The following is an 18,131-nucleotide window of genomic DNA, read 5'->3' as shown; positions in this document are numbered from 1 at the left end:
CTCTGAGACGCAGAGACGCAGAGACTCTGAGACGCAGAGACTCTGAGACGCAGAGACGCAGAGACTCTGAGACGCAGAGACTCTGAGACGCAGAGACGCAGAGACGCAGGGACTCTGAGACTCTGAGACGCAGAGACTCTGAGACTCTGAGACGCAGAGACTCTGAGACGCAGAGACTCTGAGACGCAGAGACTCTGAGACGCAGAGACTCTGAGACGCAGAGACTCTGAGACGCAGAGACGCAGAGACTCTGAGACGCAGAGACGCAGAGACTATGAGACGCAGAGACTCTGAGACGCAGAGACGCAGAGACGCAGAGACGCAGAGACTCTGAGACTCTGAGACTCTGAGACGCAGAGACTCTGAGACGCAGAGACGCAGAGACTCTGAGACGCAGAGACTCTGAGACGCAGAGACTCTGAGACGCAGAGACTCTGAGACGCAGAGACGCAGAGACTCTGAGACGCAGAGACGCAGAGACTATGAGACGCAGAGACTCTGAGACGCAGAGACGCAGAGACGCAGAGACGCAGAGACTCTGAGACTCTGAGACTCTGAGACGCAGAGACTCTGAGACGCAGAGACGCAGAGACTCTGAGACGCAGAGACTCTGAGACGCAGAGACTCTGAGACGCAGAGACTCTGAGACGCAGAGACGCAGAGACGCAGGGACTCTGAGACTCTGAGACGCAGAGACTCTGAGACTCTGAGACGCCGAGACTCTGAGACGCAGAGACTCTGAGACGCAGAGACTCTGAGACGCAGAGACTCTGAGACGCAGAGACTCTGAGACGCAGAGACGCAGAGACTCTGAGACGCAGAGACGCAGAGACTATGAGACGCAGAGACTCTGAGACGCAGAGACGCAGAGACGCAGAGACGCAGAGACTCTGAGACTCTGAGACGCAGAGACTCTGAGACTCTGAGACGCAGAGACTCTGAGACGCAGAGACTCTGAGACTCTGAGACGCAGAGACTCTGAGACGCAGAGACTCTGAGACTCTGAGACGCAGAGACTCTGAGACGCAGAGACTCTGAGACGCAGAGACTCTGAGACGCAGAGACTCTGAGACGCAGAGACTCTGAGACGCAGAGACGCAGAGACTCTGAGACGCAGAGACGCAGAGACTATGAGACGCAGAGACTCTGAGACGCACAGACTCTGAGACGCAGAGACGGAGAGACTCTGAGACGCAGAGACGCAGAGACTATGAGACGCAGAGACTCTGAGACGCAGAGACGCAGAGACTATGAGACGCAGAGACTCTGAGACGCAGAGACTCTGAGACGCAGAGGCGCAGAGACTCTGAGGCGCAGAGACTCTGAGTCTCTGCGTCTCATAGTCTCTGCGTCTCTGCGTCTCAGAGTCTCTGCGCCTCTGCGTCTCAGAGTCTCTGCGTCTCAGAGTCTCTGCGTCTCATAGTCTCTGCGTCTCTGCGTCTCTGCGTCTCAGAGTCTCAGAGTCTCTGCGTCTCTGCGTCTCATAGTCTCTGCGTCTCAGAGTCTCTGCGTCTCTGCGTCTCAGAGTCTCTGTGTCTCAGAGTCTCTGCGTCTCAGAGTCTCTGCGCCTCTGCGTCTCAGAGTCTCTGCGTCTCAGAGTCTCTGCGTCTCAGAGTCTCTGCGTCTCATAGTCTCTGCGTCTCTGCGTCTCAGAGTCTCTGGGTCTCAGAGTCTCTGCGTCTCAGAGTCTCTCCGTCTCAGAGTCTCTGCGTCTCAGAGTCTCTGCGTCTCAGAGTCTCTGCGTCTGAGAGTCTCTGCGTCTCATAGTCTCTGCGTCTCAGAGTCTCAGAGTCTCAGAGTCTCAGCGTCTCTGCGTCTCAGAGTCTCTGCGTCTCAGAGTCTCTGCGCCTCTGCGTCTCAGCGTCTCTGCGTCTCTGCGTCTCAGAGTCTCTGCACCTCAGAGTCTCAGAGTCTCTGCATCTCTGCGTCTCAGAGTCTCAGCGTCTCTGCGTCTCAGAGTCTCTGCGTCTCAGAGTCTCTGCGTCACTGCGTCTCAGCGTCGCTGCGTCTCAGCGTCTCAGAGTCTCTGCGTCTCAGAGTCTCTGCGTCTCAGAGTCTCTGCGTCTCACAGTCTCAGAGTCTCTGCGTCTCTGCGTCTCAAAGTCTCAGAGTCACAGCGTCTCAGAGTCTCAGAGTCTCTGCGTCTCAGAGTCTCTGCGTCTCAGAGTCTCTGCGTCTCAGAGTCTCTGCGTCGCAGAGTCCCTGCGTCTCAGCGTCTCTGCGTCTCAGCGTCTCTGCGTCTCAGAGTCTCTGCGTCTCAGAGTCTCTGCGTCTCAGAGTCTCTGCGTCTCTGCGTCTCAGAGTCTCTGCGTCTCAGAGTCACAGAGTCTCTGCGTCTCTGCGTCTCTTCGTCTCTGCGTCTCAGAGTCTCTGCGTCACTGCGTCTCTGCGTCTCAGAATCTCTGCGTCTCAGAGTCTCTGCGTCTCAGAGTCTCTGCGTCTCAGAGTCTCTGCGTCCATGCGTCTCTTCGTCTCTGCGTCTCAGAGTCTCTGCGTCACTGCGTCTCAGAGTCTCTGCGTCTCAGAGTCTCTGCGTCTCAGAGTCTCTGCGTCTCAGAGTCTCTGCGTCTCAGAGTCTCTTCGTCTCTGCGTCTCAGAGTCTCTGCGTCTCAGAGTCTCTGCGTCTCAGAGTCGCTGCGTCTCAGAGTCTCTGCGTCTCTGCGTCTCAGACTCTCTGCGTCTCAGAGTCTTTGCGTCTCATAGTCTCTGCGTCTCTGCGTCTCTGCGTCTCAGAGTCTCTGCGTCTCAGAGTCTCAGAGTCTCAGAGTCTCAGCGTCTCTGCGTCTCAGCGTCTCTGCGTCTGAGAGTCTCTGCGTCTCATAGTCTCTGCGTCTCTGCGTCTCAGAGTCTCTGCGTCTCAGAGTCTCTGCGTCTCATAGTCTCTGCGTCTCGGCGTCTCAGATTCTCTGCGTCTCTGCGTCTCTGCGTCTCAGAGTCTCTGCGTCTCAGAGTCTCTGCGTCTCAGAGTCTCTGCGTCTCAGAGTCTCTGCGTCTCAGAGTCTCAGAGTCTCAGAGTCTCTGCGTCTCAGAGTCTCTGCGTCTCAGAGTCTCTGCGTCTCAGAGTCTCAGAGTCTCTGCGTCTCAGAGTCTCAGAGTCTCTGCGTCTCTGCGTCTCAGAGTCTCTGCGTCTCAGAGTCTCTGCGTCTCAGAGTCTCTGCGTCTCAGAGTCTCAGAGTCTCTGCGTCTCAGAGTCTCTGCGTCTCAGCGTCTCAGAGTCTCAGAGTCCCTGCGTCTCTGCGTCTCTGCGTCTCAGAGTCTCTGCGTCTCAGAGTCTCTGCGTCTCAGAGTCTCTGCGTCTCAGCGTCTCAGAGTCTCAGAGTCCCTGCGTCTCTGCGTCTCTGCGTCTCAGAGTCTCTGCGTCTCAGAGTCTCTGCGTCTCAGAGTCTCTGCGTCTCTGCGTCTCAGAGTCTCTGCGTCTCAGAGTCTCTGCGTCTCTGCGTCTCTGCGTCTCAGAGTCTCTGCGTCTCAGAGTCTCTGCGTCTCAGAGTCTCTGCGTCTCAGAGTCTCTGCGTCTCAGAGTCGCTGCGTCTCAGAGTCGCTGCGTCTCAGAGTCGCTGCGTCTCAGAGTCTCTGCGTCTCAGAGTCTCAGAGTCTCTGCGTCTCTGCGTCTCAGAGTCTCTGCGTCTCTGCGTTGCTGCGTCTCAGAGTCTCTGCGTCTCTGCGTCTCAGAGTCTCAGAGTCTCTGCGTCTCTGCGTCTCAGAGTCTCTGCGTCTCAGCGTCTCTGCGTCTGAGAGTCTCTGCGTCTCATAGTCTCTGCGTCTCTGCGTCTCAGAGTCTCTGCGTCTCTGCGTCTAAGAGTCTCTGCGCCTCAGAGTTTCTGCGCCTCAGAGTCTCTGCGCCCCAGAGTCTCTGCGCCCCAGAGTCTCTGCGCCTCAGAGTCTCTGCGCCTCAGAGTCTCTGCGCCTCTGCGTCTCAGAGTCTCTGCGTCTCAGAGTCTCTGCGTCTCAGAGTCTCTGCGTCTCATAGTCTCTGCGTCTCTGCGTCTCAGAGTCTCAGAGTCTCTGCGTCTCTGCGTCTCATAGTCTCTGCGTCTCAGAGTCTCTGCGTCTCTGCGTCTCGGAGTCTCTGTGTCTCAGAGTCTCTGCGTCTCAGAGTCTCTGCGCCTCGGCGTCTCAGAGTCTCTGCGTCTCAGAGTCTCTGCGTCTCAGAGTCTCTGCGTCTCATAGTCTCTGCGTCTCTGCGTCTCAGAGTCTCTGGGTCTCAGAGTCTCTGCGTCTCAGAGTCTCTCCGTCTCAGAGTCTCTGCGTCTCAGAGTCTCTGCGTCTCAGAGTCTCTGCGTCTGAGAGTCTCTGCGTCTCATAGTCTCTGCGTCTCAGAGTCTCAGCGTCTCTGCGTCTCTGCGTCTCAGAGTCTCTGCGTCTCAGAGTCTCTGCGCCTCTGCGTCTCAGCGTCTCTGCGTCTCAGAGTCTCTGCACCTCAGAGTCTCAGAGTCTCTGCGTCTCTGCGTCTCAGAGTCTCAGCGTCTCTGCGTCTCTGCGTCTCAGAGTCTCTGCGTCTCAGAGTCTCTGCGTCTCTGCGTCTCAGCGTCGCTGCGTCTCAGCGTCTCAGAGTCTCTGCGTCTCAGAGTCTCTGCGTCTCAGAGTCTCTGCGTCTCAGAGTCTCTGCGTCTCACAGTCTCAGAGTCTCTGCGTCTCTGCGTCTCAAAGTCTCAGAGTCTCAGCGTCTCAGAGTCTCTGCGTCTCAGAGTCTCTGCGTCTCAGAGTCACTGCGTCTCAGAGTCTCTGCGTCGCAGAGTCTCTGCGTCTCAGCGTCTCTGCGTCTCAGCGTCTCTGCGTCTCAGAGTCTCTGCGTCTCAGAGTCTCTGCGTCTCAGAGTCTCTGCGTCTCAGAGTCTCTGCGTCTCTGCGTCTCAGAGTCTCTGCGTCTCAGAGTCACAGAGTCTCTGCGTCTCTGCGTCTCTTCGTCTCTGCGTCTCAGAGTCTCTGCGTCACTGCGTCTCTGCGTCTCAGAATCTCTGCGTCTCAGAGTCTCTGCGTCTCAGAGTCTCTGCGTCCATGCGTCTCTGCGTCTCTGCGTCTCAGAGTCTCTGCGTCTCAGAGTCTCTGCGTCTCTGCGTCTCAGAATCTCTGCGTCTCAGAGTCTCTGCGTCTCAGAGTCTCTGCGTCTCAGAGTCTCTGCGTCTCAGAGTCTCTGCGTTCTGCGTCTCAGAGTCTCTGCGTCTCAGAGTCTCTGCGTCTCAGAGTCTCTGCGTCTCAGAGTCTCTGCGTCTCAGAGTCTCTGCGTCTCAGAGTCTCTGCGTTCTGCGTCTCAGAGTCTCTGCGTCTCAGAGTCTCTGCGTCTCAGAGTCTCTGCGTCTCAGAGTCTCTGCGTCTCAGAGTCTCTGCGTTCTGCGTCTCAGAGTCTCTGCGTCTCTGCGTCTCAGAGTCTCTGCGTCTCAGAGTCTCTGCGTCTCAGAGTCTCTGCGTCTCAGAGTCTCTGCGTCTGAGAGTCTCTGCGTCTCAGAGTCGCTGCGTCTCAGAGTCGCTGCGTCTCTGCGTCTCAGGGTCCCTGCGTGTCTGCGTCTCTGCGCCTCTGCGTCTCAGAGTCTCTGCGTCTCAGAGTCTCTGCGTTTCAGAGTCTCTGCGTTCCAGAGTCTCTGCGTCTCAGAGTCTCTGCGTCTCAGAGTCTCTGCGTCTCAGAGTCTCTGCGTGTCTGCGTCTCTGCGCCTCTGCGTCTCAGAGTCTCTGCGTCTCTGCATCTCAGGGTCTCAGCGTCTCTGCGTCTCTGCGCCTCTGCGTCTCAGAGTCTCTGCGTCTCTGCGTCTCATACTCTCTGCGTCTCTGCGTCTCAGATTCTCTGCGTCTCAGAGTCTCTGCGTCTCATAGTCTCTGCGTCTCTGCGTCTCAGAGTCTCTGCGTCTCAGAGTCTCTGCGTCTCAGAGTCTCAGAGTCTCTGCGTCTCAGAGTCTATGCGTCTCAGAGTCTCTGCGTCTCAGAGTCTCTTCGTCTCTGCGTCTCAGAGTCTCTGCGTCTCAGAGTCTCTGCGTCTCAGAGTCTCTGCGTCTCAGAGTCGCTGCGTCTCAGAGTCTCTGCGTCTCTGCGTCTCAGAGTGTCTGCGTCTCTGCGTCTCAGAGTCTCTGCGTCTCAGAGTCTCTGCGTCTCAGAGTCTCTGCGTCTCTGCGTCTCAGCGTCTCTGCGTCTGAGAGTCTCTGCGTCTCATAGTCTCTGCGTCTCTGCGTCTCAGAGTCTCTGCGTCTCAGAGTCTCTGCGCCTCAGAGTCTCTGCGCCTCTGCGTCTCAGAGTCTCTGCGTCTCAGAGTCTCTGCGTCTCATAGTCTCTGCGTCTCTGCGTCTCAGAGTCTCTGCGTCTCTGCGTCTCTGCGTCTCAGTGTCTCTGCGTCTCAGAGTCTCTGCGTCTCATAGTCTCTGCGTCTCTGCGTCTCAGAGTCTCTCCGTCTCTGCGTCTCAGAGTCTGTGCGTCTCAGAGTCTCTGCGTCTCATAGTCTCTGCGTCTCTGCGTCTCAGAGTCTCTGCGTCTCTGCGTCTCAGAGTCTCTGCGTCTCAGAGTCTCTGCGTCTCAGAGTCTCTGCGTCTCAGAGTCTCAGAGTCTCTGCGTCTCAGAGTCTCTGCGTCTCAGAGTCTCTGCGTCTCAGAGTCTCAGAGTCTCTGCGTCTCAGAGTCTCAGAGTCTCTGCGTCTCTGCGTCTCTGCGTCTCAGAGTCTCAGAGTCTCTGCGTCTCTGCGTCTCAGAGTCTCTGCGTCTCAGAGTCTCTGCGTCTCATAGTCTCTGCGTCTCAGAGTCTCAGAGTCTCAGACTCTCTGCGTCTCTGCGTCTCAGAGTCTCTGCGTCTCAGAGTCTCTGCGTCTCAGAGTGTCTGCGTCTCAGAGTCTCAGAGTCTCTGCGTCTCAGAGTCTCTGCGTCTCAGAGTCTCTGCGTCTCAGAGTCTCAGAGTCTCTGCGTCTCAGAGTCTCTGCGTCTCAGAGTCTCTCCGTCTCTGCGTCTCAGAGTCTCATAGTCTCTGCGTCTCAGAGTCTCAGAGTCTCTGCGTCTCTGCGTCTCAGAGTCTCAGAGTCTCTGCGTCTCTGCGTCTCAGAGTCTCTGCGTCTCAGAGTCTCTACGTCTCAGAGTCTCTGCGTCTCAGAGTCTCTGCGTCTCAGAGTCTCTGCGTCTCAGAGTCTCTGCGTCTCAGAGTCTCTGCGTCTCAGAGTCGCTGCGTCTCAGAGTCGCTGCGTCTCAGAGTCTCTGCGTCTCAGAGTCTCTGCGTCTCTGCGTCTCAGAGTCTCTGCGTCTCTGCGTCTCAGAGTCTCTGCGTCTCAGAGTCTCTGCGTCTCTGCGTCTCAGCGTCTGAGTCTCTGCGTCTCTGCGTCTCAGCGTCTCTGCGTCTCAGCGTCTCTGCGTCTGAGAGTCTCTGCGTCTCATAGTCTCTGCGTCTCTGCGTCTCAGAGTCTCTGCGTCTCAGAGTCTCTGCGCCTCAGAGTCTCTGCGCCTCTGCGCCTCTGCGTCTCAGAGTCTCTGCGTCTCAGAGTCTCTGCGTCTCATAGTCTCTGCGTCTCGGCGTCTCAGAGTCTCTGCGTCTCTGCGTCTCTGCGTCTCAGAGTCTCTGCGTCTCATAGTCTCTGCGTCTCTGCGTCTCAGAGTCTCTCCGTCTCTGCGTCTCAGAGTCTGTGCGTCTCAGAGTCTCTGCGTCTCATAGTCTCTGCGTCTCAGAGTCTCTGCGTCTCAGAGTCTCTGCGTCTCAGAGTCTCAGAGTCTCTGCGTCTCAGAGTCTCTGCGTCTCAGAGTCTCTGCGTCTCAGAGTCTCTGCGTCTCAGAGTCTCAGAGTCTCTGCGTCTCAGAGTCTCTGCGTCTCAGAGTCTCTGCGTCTCAGAGTCTCAGAGTCTCTGCGTCTCAGAGTCTCTGCGTCTCAGAGTCTCTGCGTCTCAGAGTCTCAGAGTCTCTGCGTCTCAGAGTCTCTGCGTCTCAGAGTCTCTGCGTCTCAGAGTCTCTGCGTCGCTGCGTCTCAGAGTCTCTGCGTCTCTGCGTCTCAGAGTCTCTGCGTCTCTGCGTCTCAGAGTCTCTGCGTCTGAGTCTCTGCGTCTCAGAGTCTCAGAGTCTCTGCGTCTCAGAGTCTCTGCGTCTCAGAGTCTCTGCGTCTCAGAGTCTCTGCGTCTCTGCGTCTCAGAGTCTCAGAGTCTCTGCGTCTCTGCGTCTCAGAGTCTCTGCGTCTCTGCGTCTCTGCGTCTCAGAGTCTCTGCGTCTCAGAGTCTCTGCGTCTCAGAGTCTCTGCGTCTCAGAGTCTCTGCGTCTCAGAGTCTCTGAGTCTCTGCGTCTCTGCGTCTGAGAGTCTCTGCGTCTCTGCGTCTCTGCGTCTCAGAGTCTCTGCGTCTCAGAGTCTCTGCGCCTCAGAGTCTCTGCGCCTCTGCGTCTCAGAGTCTCTGCGTCTCAGAGTCTCTGCGTCTCATAGTCTCTGCGTCTCTGCGTCTCAGAGTCTCTGCGTCACAGAGTCTCAGAGTCTCTGCGTCTCTGCGTCTCTGCGTCTCAGTGTCTCTGCGTCTCAGAGTCTCTGCGTCTCAGAGTCTCTGCGCCTCAGAGTCTCTGCGCCTCTGCGTCTCAGAGTCTCTGCGTCTCAGAGTCTCTGCGTCTCTGCGTCTCTGCGTCTCAGTGTCTCTGCGTCTCAGAGTCTCTGCGTCTCATAGTCTCAGCGTCTCTGCGTCTCAGAGTCTCTCCGTCTCTGCGTCTCAGAGTCTGTGCGTCTCAGAGTCTCTGCGTCTCATAGTCTCTGCGTCTCTGCGTCTCAGAGTCTCTGCGTCTCTGCGTCTCAGAGTCTCTGCGTCTCAGAGTCTCTGCGTCTCAGAGTCTCTGCGTCTCAGAGTCTCAGAGTCTCTGCGTCTCAGAGTCTCTGCGTCTCAGAGTCTCTGCGTCTCAGAGTCTCAGAGTCTCTGCGTCTCAGAGTCTCAGAGTCTCTGCGTCTCTGCGTCTCAGAGTCTCAGAGTCTCTGCGTCTCTGCGTCTCAGAGTCTCTGCGTCTCAGAGTCTCTGCGTCTCAGAGTCTCTGCGTCTCAGAGTCTCAGAGTCTCTGCGTCTCAGAGTCTCTGCGTCTCAGAGTCTCTGCGTCTCAGAGTCTCAGAGTCTCTGCGTCTCAGAGTCTCTCCGTCTCTGCGTCTCAGAGTCTCAGAGTCTCTGCGTCTCAGAGTCTCAGAGTCTCTGCGTCTCTGCGTCTCAGAGTCTCAGAGTCTCTGCGTCTCTGCGTCTCTGCGTCTCAGAGTCTCTGCGTCTCAGAGTCTCTGCGTCTCAGAGTCTCTGAGTCTCAGAGTCTCTGCGTCTCAGAGTCTCTGCGTCTCTGCGTCTCAGAGTCTCAGAGTCTCTGCGTCTCAGAGTCTCTGCGTCTCTGCGTCTCAGAGTCTCAGAGTCTCTGCGTCTCTGCGTCTCAGAGTCTCTGCGTCTCAGAGTCTCTGCGTCTCATAGTCTCTGCGTCTCAGAGTCTCAGAGTCTCAGAGTCTCTGCGTCTCTGCGTCTCAGAGTCTCTGCATCTCAGAGTCTCTGCGTCTCAGAGTGTCTGCGTCTCAGAGTCTCAGAGTCTCTGCGTCTCAGAGTCTCTGCGTCTCAGAGTCTCTGCGTCTCAGAGTCTCAGAGTCTCTGCGTCTCAGAGTCTCTGCGTCTCAGAGTCTCTCCGTCTCTGCGTCTCAGAGTCTCAGAGTCTCTGCGTCTCAGAGTCTCAGAGTCTCTGCGTCTCTGCGTCTCAGAGTCTCAGAGTCTCTGCGTCTCTGCGTCTCATAGTCTCTGCGTCTCAGAGTCTCTGCGTCTCTGCGTCTCAGAGTCTCTGCGTCTCATAGTCTCTGCGTCTCTGCGTCTCAGAGTCTCTGCGTCTCAGAGTCTCTGCGTCTCAGAGTCTCAGAGTCTCAGAGTCTCTGCGTCTCAGAGTCTCTGCGTCTCAGAGTCTCTGCGTCTCAGAGTCTCTTCGTCTCTGCGTCTCAGAGTCTCTGCGTCTCAGAGTCTCTGCGTCTCAGAGTCGCTGCGTCTCAGAGTCTCTGCGTCTCTGCGTCTCAGAGTCTCTGCGTCTCAGAGTCTCTGCGTCTCATAGTCTCTGCGTCTCATAGTCTCTGCGTCTCATAGTCTCTGCGTCTCTGCGTCTCTGCGTCTCTGCGTCTCAGAGTCTCTGCGTCTCAGAGTCTCTGCGTCTCAGAGTCTCTTCGTCTCTGCGTCTCAGTGTCTCTGCGTCTCAGAGTCTCTGCGACTCAGAGTCTCTGCGTCTCAGAGTCGCTGCGTCTCAGAGTCTCTGCGTCTCTGCGTCTCAGAGTGTCTGCGTCTCTGCGTCTCAGAGTCTCTGCGTCTCAGAGTCTCTGCGTCTCAGAGTCTCTGCGTCTCAGAGTCTCAGAGTCTCTGCGTCTCAGCGTCTCTGCGTCTGAGAGTCTCTGCGTCTCATAGTCTCTGCGTCTCTGCGTCTCAGAGTCTCTGCGCCTCAGAGTCTCAGAGTCTCTGCGTCTCAGTGTCTCTGCGTCTCAGAGTCTCTGCGTCTCATAGTCTCTGCGTCTCTGCGTCTCTGCGTCTCTCCGTCTCTGCGTCTCAGAGTCTGTGCGTCTCAGAGTCTCTGCGTCTCAGAGTCTCTGCGCCTCAGAGTCTCTGCGCCTCTGCGTCTCAGAGTCTCATAGTCTCTGCGTCTCAGTGTCTCTGCGTCTCAGTGTCTCTGCGTCTCAGAGTCTCTGCGTCTCATAGTCTCTGCGTCTCTGCGTCTCAGAGTCTCTCCGTCTCTGCGTCTCAGAGTCTGTGCGTCTCAGAGTCTCTGCGTCTCATAGTCTCTGCGTCTCTGCGTCTCAGAGTCTCTGCGTCTCTGAGTCTCTGCGTCTCAGAGTCTCTGCGTCTCAGAGTCTATGCGTCTCAGAGTCTCAGAGTCTCTGCGTCTCAGAGTCTCTGCGTCTCAGAGTCTCTGCGTCTCAGAGTCTCAGAGTCTCAGAGTCTCTGCGTCTCTGCGTCTCTGCGTCTCTGCGTCTCAGAGTCTCTGCGTCTCAGAGTCTCTGCGTCTCATAGTCTCTGCGTCTCTGCGTCTCAGAGTCTCTGCGTCTCTGCGTCTCAGAGTCTCTGCGTCTCAGAGTCTCTGCGTCTCAGAGTCTCTGCGTCTCAGAGTCTCTGCGTCTCAGAGTCTCAGAGTCTCTGCGTCTCAGAGTCTCAGAGTCCCTGCGTCTCTGCGTCTCTGCGTCTCAGAGTCTCTGCGTCTCAGAGTCTCTGCGTCTCAGAGTCTCTGCGTCTCTGCGTCTCAGAGTCTCTGCGTCTCAGAGTCTCTGCGTCTCTGCGTCTCTGCGTCTCAGAGTCTCTGCGTCTCAGAGTCTCTGCGTCTCAGAGTCTCTGCGTCTCAGAGTCTCTGCGTCTCAGAGTCGCTGCGTCTCAGAGTCGCTGCGTCTCAGAGTCGCTGCGTCTCAGAGTCGCTGCGTCTCAGAGTCGCTGCGTCTCAGAGTCTCTGCGTCTCAGAGTCTCAGAGTCTCTGCGTCTCTGCGTCTCAGAGTCTCTGAGTCTCTGCGTTGCTGCGTCTCAGAGTCTCTGCGTCTCTGCGTCTCTGCGTCTCAGAGTCTCAGAGTCTCAGAGTCTCTGCGTCTCTGCGTCTCAGAGTCTCTGCGTCTCAGCGTCTCTGCGTCTGAGAGTCTCTGCGTCTCATAGTCTCTGCGTCTCAGAGTCTCTGCGTCTCTGCGTCTAAGAGTCTCTGCGCCTCAGAGTTTCTGCGCCCCAGAGTCTCTGCGCCCCAGAGTCTCTGCGCCCCAGAGTCTCTGCGCCTCAGAGTCTCTGCGCCTCAGAGTCTCTGCGCCTCTGCGTCTCAGAGTCTCTGGGGCGCAGAGACTCTGAGGCGCAGAAACTCTGAGGCGCAGAGACTCTTAGACGCAGAGACGCAGAGACTCTGAGACGCAGAGACGCAGAGACTATGAGACGCAGAGACGCAGAGACTCTGAGACTCTGAGACGCAGAGACGCAGAGACTCTGAGACGCAGCAACGCAGAGACGCAGAGACTCTGAGACGCAGAGACGCAGAGACTCTGAGACGCAGAGACGCAGAGACTCTGAGACTCTGAGACTCTGAGACGCAGAGACGCAGAGACTCTGAGACGCAGCAACGCAGAGACGCAGAGACTCTGAGACGCAGAGACGCAGAGACTCTGAGACTCTGAGACGCAGCGACTCTGAGACGCAGCGACTCTGAGACGCAGCGACTCTGAGACGCAGCGACTCTGAGACGCAGAGACTCTGAGACGCAGAGACTCTGAGACGCAGAGACTCTGAGACGCAGAGACTCTGAGACGCAGAGACGCAGAGACTCTGAGACGCAGAGACTCTGAGACGCAGAGACGCAGAGACTCTGAGACGCAGAGACTCTGAGACGCAGAGACGCAGAGACGCAGGGACTCTGAGACTCTGAGACGCAGAGACTCTGAGACGCAGAGACTCTGAGACGCAGAGACTCTGAGACGCAGAGACTCTGAGACGCAGAGACTCTGAGACGCAGAGACGCAGAGACTCTGAGACGCAGAGACGCAGAGACTATGAGACGCAGAGACTCTGAGACGCAGAGACGCAGAGACGCAGAGACGCAGAGACTCTGAGACTCTGAGACGCAGAGACTCTGAGACGCAGAGACGCAGAGACTCTGAGACGCAGAGACTCTGAGACGCAGAGACTCTGAGACGCAGAGACTCTGAGACGCAGAGACGCAGAGACGCAGGGACTCTGAGACTCTGAGACGCAGAGACTCTGAGACTCTGAGACGCAGAGACTCTGAGACGCAGAGACTCTGAGACGCAGAGACTCTGAGACGCAGAGACGCAGAGACGCAGAGACTCTGAGACTCTGAGACGCAGAGACTCTGAGACTCTGAGACGCAGAGACTCTGAGACGCAGAGACTCTGAGACTCTGAGACGCAGAGACTCTGAGACGCAGAGACTCTGAGACTCTGAGACGCAGAGACTCTGAGACGCAGAGACTCTGAGACGCAGAGACTCTGAGACGCAGAGACGCAGAGACTCTGAGACGCAGAGACGCAGAGACTATGAGACGCAGAGACTCTGAGACGCACAGACTCTGAGACGCAGAGACGGAGAGACTCTGAGACGCAGAGACGCAGAGACTATGAGACGCAGAGACTCTGAGACGCAGAGACGCAGAGACTATGAGACGCAGAGACTCTGAGACGCAGAGACTCTGAGACGCAGAGGCGCAGAGACTCTGAGGCGCAGAGACTCTGAGTCTCTGCGTCTCATAGTCTCTGCGTCTCTGCGTCTCAGAGTCTCTGCGCCTCTGCGTCTCAGAGTCTCTGCGTCTCAGAGTCTCTGCGTCTCATAGTCTCTGCGTCTCTGCGTCTCTGCGTCTCAGAGTCTCAGCGTCTCTGCGTCTCATAGTCTCTGCGTCTCAGAGTCTCTGCGTCTCTGCGTCTCAGAGTCTCTGTGTCTCAGAGTCTCTGCGTCTCAGAGTCTCTGCGCCTCTGCGTCTCAGAGTCTCTGCGTCTCAGAGTCTATGCGTCTCAGAGTCTCAGAGTCTCTGCGTCTCAGAGTCTCTGCGTCTCAGAGTCTCTGCGTCTCAGAGTCTCAGAGTCTCAGAGTCTCTGCGTCTCTGCGTCTCTGCGTCTCTGCGTCTCAGAGTCTCTGCGTCTCAGAGTCTCTGCGTCTCATAGTCTCTGCGTCTCTGCGTCTCAGAGTCTCTGCGTCTCTGCGTCTCAGAGTCTCTGCGTCTCAGAGTCTCTGCGTCTCAGAGTCTCTGCGTCTCAGAGTCTCTGCGTCTCAGAGTCTCAGAGTCTCTGCGTCTCAGAGTCTCAGAGTCCCTGCGTCTCTGCGTCTCTGCGTCTCAGAGTCTCTGCGTCTCAGAGTCTCTGCGTCTCAGAGTCTCTGCGTCTCTGCGTCTCAGAGTCTCTGCGTCTCAGAGTCTCTGCGTCTCTGCGTCTCTGCGTCTCAGAGTCTCTGCGTCTCAGAGTCTCTGCGTCTCAGAGTCTCTGCGTCTCAGAGTCTCTGCGTCTCAGAGTCGCTGCGTCTCAGAGTCGCTGCGTCTCAGAGTCGCTGCGTCTCAGAGTCGCTGCGTCTCAGAGTCGCTGCGTCTCAGAGTCTCTGCGTCTCAGAGTCTCAGAGTCTCTGCGTCTCTGCGTCTCAGAGTCTCTGAGTCTCTGCGTTGCTGCGTCTCAGAGTCTCTGCGTCTCTGCGTCTCTGCGTCTCAGAGTCTCAGAGTCTCAGAGTCTCTGCGTCTCTGCGTCTCAGAGTCTCTGCGTCTCAGCGTCTCTGCGTCTGAGAGTCTCTGCGTCTCATAGTCTCTGCGTCTCAGAGTCTCTGCGTCTCTGCGTCTAAGAGTCTCTGCGCCTCAGAGTTTCTGCGCCCCAGAGTCTCTGCGCCCCAGAGTCTCTGCGCCCCAGAGTCTCTGCGCCTCAGAGTCTCTGCGCCTCAGAGTCTCTGCGCCTCTGCGTCTCAGAGTCTCTGGGGCGCAGAGACTCTGAGGCGCAGAAACTCTGAGGCGCAGAGACTCTTAGACGCAGAGACGCAGAGACTCTGAGACGCAGAGACGCAGAGACTATGAGACGCAGAGACGCAGAGACTCTGAGACTCTGAGACGCAGAGACGCAGAGACTCTGAGACGCAGCAACGCAGAGACGCAGAGACTCTGAGACGCAGAGACGCAGAGACTCTGAGACGCAGAGACGCAGAGACTCTGAGACTCTGAGACTCTGAGACGCAGAGACGCAGAGACTCTGAGACGCAGCAACGCAGAGACGCAGAGACTCTGAGACGCAGAGACGCAGAGACTCTGAGACTCTGAGACGCAGCGACTCTGAGACGCAGCGACTCTGAGACGCAGCGACTCTGAGACGCAGCGACTCTGAGACGCAGAGACTCTGAGACGCAGAGACTCTGAGACGCAGAGACTCTGAGACGCAGAGACTCTGAGACGCAGAGACGCAGAGACTCTGAGACGCAGAGACTCTGAGACGCAGAGACGCAGAGACTCTGAGACGCAGAGACTCTGAGACGCAGAGACGCAGAGACGCAGGGACTCTGAGACTCTGAGACGCAGAGACTCTGAGACGCAGAGACTCTGAGACGCAGAGACTCTGAGACGCAGAGACTCTGAGACGCAGAGACTCTGAGACGCAGAGACGCAGAGACTCTGAGACGCAGAGACGCAGAGACTATGAGACGCAGAGACTCTGAGACGCAGAGACGCAGAGACGCAGAGACGCAGAGACTCTGAGACTCTGAGACGCAGAGACTCTGAGACGCAGAGACGCAGAGACTCTGAGACGCAGAGACTCTGAGACGCAGAGACTCTGAGACGCAGAGACTCTGAGACGCAGAGACGCAGAGACGCAGGGACTCTGAGACTCTGAGACGCAGAGACTCTGAGACTCTGAGACGCAGAGACTCTGAGACGCAGAGACTCTGAGACGCAGAGACTCTGAGACGCAGAGACGCAGAGACGCAGAGACTCTGAGACTCTGAGACGCAGAGACTCTGAGACTCTGAGACGCAGAGACTCTGAGACGCAGAGACTCTGAGACTCTGAGACGCAGAGACTCTGAGACGCAGAGACTCTGAGACTCTGAGACGCAGAGACTCTGAGACGCAGAGACTCTGAGACGCAGAGACTCTGAGACGCAGAGACGCAGAGACTCTGAGACGCAGAGACGCAGAGACTATGAGACGCAGAGACTCTGAGACGCACAGACTCTGAGACGCAGAGACGGAGAGACTCTGAGACGCAGAGACGCAGAGACTATGAGACGCAGAGACTCTGAGACGCAGAGACGCAGAGACTATGAGACGCAGAGACTCTGAGACGCAGAGACTCTGAGACGCAGAGGCGCAGAGACTCTGAGGCGCAGAGACTCTGAGTCTCTGCGTCTCATAGTCTCTGCGTCTCTGCGTCTCAGAGTCTCTGCGCCTCTGCGTCTCAGAGTCTCTGCGTCTCAGAGTCTCTGCGTCTCATAGTCTCTGCGTCTCTGCGTCTCTGCGTCTCAGAGTCTCAGCGTCTCTGCGTCTCATAGTCTCTGCGTCTCAGAGTCTCTGCGTCTCTGCGTCTCAGAGTCTCTGTGTCTCAGAGTCTCTGCGTCTCAGAGTCTCTGCGCCTCTGCGTCTCAGAGTCTCTGCGTCTCAGAGTCTCTGCGTCTCAGAGTCTCTGCGTCTCATAGTCTCTGCGTCTCAGAGTCTCTGGGTCTCAGAGTCTCTGCGTCTCAGAGTCTCTCCGTCTCAGAGTCTCTGCGTCTCAGAGTCTCTGCGTCTCAGAGTCTCTGCGTCTGAGAGTCTCTGCGTCTCATAGTCTCTGCGTCTCAGAGTCTCAGAGTCTCAGAGTCTCAGCGTCTCTGCGTCTCAGAGTCTCTGCGTCTCAGAGTCTCTGCGCCTCTGCGTCTCAGCGTCTCTGCGTCTCTGCGTCTCAGAGTCTCTGCACCTCAGAGTCTCAGAGTCTCTGCATCTCTGCGTCTCAGAGTCTCAGCGTCTCTGCGTCTCAGAGTCTCTGCGTCTCAGAGTCTCTGCGTCACTGCGTCTCAGCGTCGCTGCGTCTCAGCGTCTCAGAGTCTCTGCGTCTCAGAGTCTCTGCGTCTCAGAGTCTCTGCGTCTCACAGTCTCAGAGTCTCTGCGTCTCTGCGTCTCAAAGTCTCAGAGTCTCAGCGTCTCAGAGTCTCAGAGTCTCTGCGTCTCAGAGTCTCTGCGTCTCAGAGTCTCTGCGTCTCAGAGTCTCTGCGTCGCAGAGTCTCTGCGTCTCAGCGTCTCTGCGTCTCAGCGTCTCTGCGTCTCAGAGTCTCTGCGTCTCAGAGTCTCTGCGTCTCAGAGTCTCTGCGTTTCTGCGTCTCAGAGTCTCTGCGTCTCAGAGTCACAGAGTCTCTGCGTCTCTGCGTCTCTTCGTCTCTGCGTCTCAGAGTCTCTGCGTCACTGCGTCTCTGCGTCTCAGAATCTCTGCGTCTCAGAGTCTCTGCGTCTCAGAGTCTCTGCGTCTCAGAGTCTCTGCGTCCATGCGTCTCTTCGTCTCTGCGTCTCAGAGTCTCAGAGTCTCTGCGTCTCAGAGTCTCTGCGTCTCAGAGTCTCTGCGTCTCAGAGTCTCTGCGTCTCAGAGTCTCTTCGTCTCTGCGTCTCAGAGTCTCTGCGTCTCAGAGTCTCTGCGTCTCAGAGTCGCTGCGTCTCAGAGTCTCTGCGTCTCTGCGTCTCAGACTCTCTGCGTCTCAGAGTCTTTGCGTCTCATAGTCTCTGCGTCTCTGCGTCTCTGCGTCTCAGAGTCTCTGCGTCTCAGAGTCTCAGAGTCTCAGAGTCTCAGCGTCTCTGCGTCTCAGCGTCTCTGCGTCTGAGAGTCTCTGCGTCTCATAGTCTCTGCGTCTCTGCGTCTCAGAGTCTCTGCGTCTCAGAGTCTCTGCGTCTCATAGTCTCTGCGTCTCGGCGTCTCAGATTCTCTGCGTCTCTGCGTCTCTGCGTCTCAGAGTCTCTGCGTCTCAGAGTCTCTGCGTCTCAGAGTCTCTGCGTCTCAGAGTCTCAGAGTCTCAGAGTCTCTGCGTCTCAGAGTCTCTGCGTCTCAGAGTCTCTGCGTCTCAGAGTCTCAGAGTCTCTGCGTCTCAGAGTCTCAGAGTCTCTGCGTCTCTGCGTCTCAGAGTCTCTGCGTCTCAGAGTCTCTGCGTCTCAGAGTCTCTGCGTCTCAGAGTCTCAGAGTCTCTGCGTCTCAGAGTCTCTGCGTCTCAGCGTCTCAGAGTCTCAGAGTCCCTGCGTCTCTGCGTCTCTGCGTCTCAGAGTCTCTGCGTCTCAGAGTCTCTGCGTCTCAGAGTCTCTGCGTCTCAGCGTCTCAGAGTCTCAGAGTCCCTGCGTCTCTGCGTCTCTGCGTCTCAGAGTCTCTGCGTCTCAGAGTCTCTGCGTCTCAGAGTCTCTGCGTCTCTGCGTCTCAGAGTCTCTGCGTCTCAGAGTCTCTGCGTCTCTGCGTCTCTGCGTCTCAGAGTCTCTGCGTCTCAGAGTCTCTGCGTCTCAGAGTCTCTGCGTCTCAGAGTCTCTGCGTCTCAGAGTCGCTGCGTCTCAGAGTCGCTGCGTCTCAGAGTCGCTGCGTCTCAGAGTCTCTGCGTCTCAGAGTCTCAGAGTCTCTGCGTCTCTGCGTCTCAGAGTCTCTGCGTCTCTGCGTTGCTGCGTCTCAGAGTCTCTGCGTCTCTGCGTCTCAGAGTCTCAGAGTCTCTGCGTCTCTGCGTCTCAGAGTCTCTGCGTCTCAGCGTCTCTGCGTCTGAGAGTCTCTGCGTCTCATAGTCTCTGCGTCT

The sequence above is a fragment of the Carcharhinus amblyrhynchos genome, unplaced genomic scaffold (assembly GCF_965287045.1).
Source record: "Carcharhinus amblyrhynchos unplaced genomic scaffold, sCarAmb.v2.hapA chromosome_239, whole genome shotgun sequence".
In the NCBI taxonomy this organism is placed as follows: Eukaryota; Metazoa; Chordata; class Chondrichthyes; order Carcharhiniformes; family Carcharhinidae; genus Carcharhinus; species Carcharhinus amblyrhynchos.
This window is presented reverse-complemented; position numbering follows the sequence as displayed.